This window comes from Chrysemys picta, unplaced genomic scaffold (genome assembly GCF_011386835.1).
Source record: "Chrysemys picta bellii isolate R12L10 unplaced genomic scaffold, ASM1138683v2 scaf926, whole genome shotgun sequence".
Classification (NCBI taxonomy): domain Eukaryota; kingdom Metazoa; phylum Chordata; order Testudines; family Emydidae; genus Chrysemys; species Chrysemys picta.
In genome coordinates, this window is record NW_027053633.1 from 19,135 (window position 1) to 25,000 (window position 5,866).

The 5,866-nt window shown below is 48.4% G+C and overlaps 1 long non-coding RNA gene across 1 annotated transcript; it reads left to right on the plus strand.

Annotated features, from left to right (window-relative positions):
- The first annotated feature begins 4,306 nt into the window (after window positions 1–4,306).
- Window positions 4,307–5,524, plus strand: LOC135979507 (uncharacterized). Its single transcript, XR_010596801.1, has 4 exons — window positions 4,307–4,442; window positions 4,545–4,577; window positions 5,355–5,375; window positions 5,484–5,524. It is a non-coding gene; the product is annotated as an uncharacterized LOC135979507 (long non-coding RNA).
- Window positions 5,525–5,866: the final 342 nt, after the last annotated feature.

A 5,866-nucleotide genomic window follows, 5' to 3' on the forward strand; every position in this document is an offset into this window, starting at 1 on the left:
AAAGGCAATTTCTTACTGCTTCTCTGTCTGGATCTCCTGATCCACAGGAGAAGAATTTTCAGGAACAGGCAGTGAGATTAGACAAAGGGATTACTCCACATCTCTTTATCCTCTCCTGATGAAGCTGTTGTGCCTCCCCCCACCAACTTTGGCAAATGACTTCAAACCATTTCAAGACTTCATCAAGAGAGAAGTGGATTCTCTACAAATTCCACTGGAAGAAGTCAAGCTGTTGCAATACAAGCTGCTTGACATCCTACACACTGTAGTGCACTCACTATTAACGAGGCATTGCTGGACCCAGCAAAGACTATGTGGCATAGTACATCCCACATGCAAGAGAACGGATAAAAATATTATGTTCCCTCTAAAGACTCGGATTTTTTATTTCCCACCCATTCCCAAACTCCCTTGTCATTGATGCTGTAAATGAACGTGGCAGACAGCACCGTGCTAAATCAACACCCTGTGACAAGAACTTAAAACAACTTGAAAATCATATTCTTAGGTGAGCCTGCAATTTAAGATGGCTAATTACCAAGCTCTTATGGCAAAATACAACCATATCAGTTATTCTACATTAAACGCCTTCATTGACCATCTCCCAGCAGTTTCAGGTGATCACTACTGAGGGTCAGCTTCTTGCAAGGACATTGTTGCAGGCCCCTCTCTAAACACCGCTGACACAGCTGCTTGCTTCATCTCAACAGCAGTGGGCATGCAGAGGGCTTCCTGGCTTCACCTTTCTGGCTTTCCAAGGGAAGTCCAGTCTACTGTGGAGGACCTTCCATTGGAAGGATCCAAATCATTTGCAGAGAAAATGGATGAATCCCTCCACATACTAAAAGACTCTAGAGCCACTTTGCATTCACTGAGAATTTATGCACCGGCACAAAAAAGAAGATATAATAAATCACAGATGACACAGAGATCCCGGCCTGATCAATTTTCTCCCCCCCAGAGCATTATGAACCCCAACAGAAAACACAATGACTACAAAAGCGAAGATCAATTGCTCCACAATCATCAACATCACAGCCATCTGCATCTATGCATGAATTTTGATGTGTTATTTGAGGCCCCGAGTTACTACCCCCATTTTAATTTGCTGCAAAAACCCAAACATCACCACTACTTTGGCAATGGCCTTACTCTTTTTAATCAAAACTGGGATCAAGTGGGTTTTGGAGATCATCTCCACAGGATATTTGATCCATTTTACCGCCCTCACTCCTGCCTACCCCTCCCCCCGACCCTCCTCAGGAACCCTTCTCATGAGTAGCTTTTACATCAGGAAACAAGCTATCTTCCGAACCGAGGTGCTATAGTTCCTACTCAACACAGAGGGAAGGGCTTCAACTCCAAGTACTTCCAGATACTGAAAAAGAATAGTGATTGGAGACACGTTCTGGATCTAAGATCACTCGACAGATTTGTAAAGATATAGCGCTTCAAGAAGGTTACTTTGGCAGCAATAATCCCATCTCTGGACCATGGAAACTGGTTCTCGACCCTTGACCTACAAGATGCTTACTTCCATATCGTGATCCACAGAAGGTTTCTAGTATTCACTCTGAGACAAGACCACTTTCATTGTCTGCACCCAGAGTGTTCTCAAAGGTCCTTTCTATGGTTGTGGTGCTCCTTCGTAAACAAAGAGTGATAATATTCCTGTATCTAGATGATTGCCTGCTCAAGGCATGCTCCTTTGATGATGCTTTGACTCTCCCACAAAAGACTATGGACCTATTCCTCCAACTGGCTCTATAAGTAGACATCCAAAAGACCATATTAACTCCAGTATAACGTCTGGAATTCATAGAGGCCTACCTAGATGGAGCAGAGGCCAAAGCCTTCCTCCCGTTATGCAGGTTCAACACCTTAGATAACTTGATCTCTAACGGACAGGCCAACCCTCAGACCTTGGTCAGAAATGGTCTTCAACTACTGGGATGCATGGTGGCAGGCACCTTTGTAATAAATCACGTGAGACTCCACATGTACTGCCTTCAGTGGTGGTTCAGTACAGGATACGTACCAAGCACACACAGCTGAAACAAACTTCTATTGATGCCCTCAACAGTCAAAAACTCCCTTGACTTGTGGAAAGAGTCTCACAATGTCTGCTCAGGAGTGCCCTTCACTCAACCACCCCCAATGTTAATAATGACAACAGACGCATACCTATTGGGATGGGGAGCCCAACTGGACACCCACGCTATTCAAGGCAAATGGTTCCCCTTCGAATCCACATTGCATATGTACTTACTGGAACTCAGAGCAGTCAGGAAAGCTTGTTCACATTTCTTACCACTGATCGGGGCAAGCATATAAAGATTATAGGCAACATTGCATGTATGTTTTACATAAATCACTAGAGAAGAGCAAGCTCACCTTCCCTTTGTACCAAGGCAGTGAAACTCTGGAACTGGTGCACTCACCACCACATAGAATGGCTTTCGTATGAGGAGAGATTAATAAGACTGAGACTTTTCAGCTTGGAAAAGATACGACTAAGGGGGGATATGATAGAGGTCTATAAAATCATGACCGGTGTGGAGAAAGTAAATAAGGAAGTGTTATTTACTCCTTCTCATAACACAAGAACAAGGGGCCACCAAATGAAATTAACAGGCAGCAGGTTTAAAACCAACACAAGAAAGTATTTTTTCATGGAATACACTGTCAACCTGTGGAACTCCTTGCCAGAGGATGTTGTGAAGGCCAATATTATAACGGGGTTCAAAAGGGAGCTAGATAGATTCATGGAGGACAGGTCCATCAATGACTATTAGCCAGGAGGGGCAGGGATGGTTTCCCTAGCCTCTATTTGCCAGAAGCTGGGATTGGGTGACAGGGAATGGATCACTTGATGATAACCTGTCTGTTCATTCCCTCTGGGTCACCTGCCATTGGCCACTGTCAGAGGACAGGCTACTGGGCTGGATGGACCTTTGGTCTGACCCATTGTGGCTGCACCCCATGTGCCATGCCGCCCCCTGAGGCCCCGCCCCTGCCCCTTCTCCCTGTGCTCATGCCACCTCTTCTCCCCAAACCCCTGACCTCGCACCAACCCTTCTCCCAAACCCAGCATTGTCCCTCCTTCCCCGCAAGACCCCACCTGCTGCTCATGCCTCTCCCCCTTCCCATCACTTGATCTTACAGCTGGCAAAAAGTGGGGGGAGGGCCTGACCCCTTGATCCCCCCTATTCCGGCACCCCTGCATCCACTGCTATATTTTATTCCAGTGTCTGATGCTCAGTACTAGACTCGACTCTGAAAGTCCACCCCTCCATTCAGGGCACTGCTGCAGTGTCGCCGAGAGTGGAGCACCCATAGAGACCCACTGAAAGAAGAAGAAAGGGTTACTCACCTTGTGCCGTAACTGTGGTTCTTTGAGATGTGTCCCCCTGTGGGTGCTCCACGACTTGCCCTCCTTCCCCTCTGTTTTGGAGCACTTACCTATGAGCTCTGTGTAGAGAAGGAACTGGGGGCAGTTTGTCTGCACAGCGCTGTAGTGACCTAATGCATGGGAGGGGGAGAGCGTATGTGTGGGCCGAACAGAAACGGCTCCCTAAAATCTCCGATGAGAGGCGCAGGCGCAGAGAGTGGAGCAACACACGTCTCGAAGCACTGCAGTTACTGCACAAGGTGAGTAACCCTTTCTTATCCCATTTTCCACTCAGGGAACTGAGGCCCAGAGCGATCAGGGCCCCAGTTCAGCTAGATACAGGTGTAACTTTAAGTGTGTGAATAATCCCATTATTATAAGTCAGACTCTCGCTGTCAGGCATTTTTTCCAGCCCTCAAATCATTTTCGTGGCTCTTTTCTGCATCCTTTCCAGTGTTTCAACGTCTTTTTTCAAATGAGGTCAGCCAGTTGTTCAGGCAGCCCCACAGCCAGCTGCACCGGCTGCCAGCCACGGCTGGAGTGGCCCAGGGCAGCTGGCCCCCGGGACCATCTGAGCAGCAGCCGGTGGGGCTGGCCCAGAGACTGCCTGAGCAGTGGTCCCTCGGGCGGCCACAGCAGCTGCTGCTCAGTGGCCCCTGGCAGCTGGTGCCACTGGCCCTGCCCCCTCTCCAGCAGGGCCCCCCCTAAGATTTACTTAGGGGTACTTCTCGTATAAGTCCTGAACTGGTCACAGGTGGTGAATTTTTTTGTTTATTGCCCGTGACCTGTCCACAACTTTCTCTAAAAATACCCATGACTAAATCGTAGCCTTGGGCATGGTACAGGGGTGATTGAGTGAGGGTCTAAGGTCTGTGATGTACTGGAGGTCAGACTACGACCCGTCCGGCCTTAAACTCTATGAAGCTATGATTTTCTGCAAAATAGCAGCTCTTTGCTAGTATTAGAAGAGACCATCACCCACTGGAATCTCACCTCTCTCAATCTCTTCTTTCTTTAGACGATCTGCAATCTAATCTGGAGAAAGAGAGAGGTAAGTTCCTGGGACAAGTTCACCAAACTAACAGTAGGAAATGAATAACCTCGTTAATGCGACAGCATGAAACCTCACCTCTTTCTTCCTTTTCTCTTCCAGAGATTCTGCGCTCTGAGCTGGAGAACGAGAGAGGTAAATGTCTGGGCTCTCAGGAGGCTTGAATGATTTTCTCTCACTGTACATAGTCAGACAGACTTTGGCCTCTGTCTCTGCACTGTCTGTTAGGAGAGGCTCTGGGAACCAAACGGCCGGGGAGCTCTGACTAATCATGGAGCGGGGTAACTGCTCCATAGATAAAGTTGCTGCTCAGTTTCCATCGTAAGCCTGATTTTAGCCCTTCCTCTAAACTACACACACAGGGGAGTGTCCATATACAAAACTGGTGAGTCTGCCTGTGCCAATGTACCTTTTTGCTACTGAATTTGAAGGAATGGCGGGGTGGGGAGATCCTGATGCCCTGGAAAAAGAGGCTCAGCAGAGTCCTAAAGTCTCCAAGCACTCTCTGATTCTTTGAGGCACAAAGTCAATGAGAAGGAGCCAGCTAATGTTGCTGATCCCTGAGTTGAGATCCAGCATCCAGAGCCAAGGTTTAGCACATTAAACCCTCACTTCCACGTTATCAAGGCCTAGCCCCTCACCAAGCTTCTAGGCACATGGGGAGTGTGGACACTACACCACAGGTGAGCCCAGCTAGGGCAGGGCATGGGAACCCAGCGAGGGTCAGATGTCAAGAAGGGGGGTGTGATCCATGGAGAGATCTATGAGGATGGAGCTCAGGCCAGGCGACCTGGGCAGAAAGAAGCCAGCAGAGAGCACAGTGGAGGGGGCAAAGTGGTCCTTTAAAGGCACATTCCCTAACCCAGGAGCTGTTGTAGAACTGACTGCACACCCATGTCTCTCTGTTTGCAGGGAAATCCCTGGCTGAACTTGGTAAGTGCCATGTGTCCCCTTCCCCCCCCCTCCCCCCCATATGACACTGTCCTATGCCAGCAGTCCGTGCTCCGGGGAGTGCTCACCTCTTGGTGTGTTTGATTTCAGGCTGGAGTAAAGTCAGAAAAAATGCAGGTAAGTGAAGCTGGTATGTTAATGTCAGACCCCTGCACCACTCTGCTGCCCAGCAGATGCACACATGCCAGAAGTCACAGGGAAAGCAGTATGGTCAATGAAAATGCCAGATTCGTCCCCAGTTTCCTTGCAGGAAACCAGTGCTCACACTTAACTATGGAGTCACAAGCACTCCAGTGTAACTGCGATAACTCAGAGTGCTCCTAAGGCCGGGAACTTACCCGCTGTCAGTTAAGGGGGGTAGGCGCTTACAGGAGTTTGTAATTGTGGGTCAGAGTTGGGGTTTTGCTGGACACGTGTGGTGAATTCTCATGTGTTGTGTTGTTGTTAATTGACTTCATGAACTAGAAGGGATC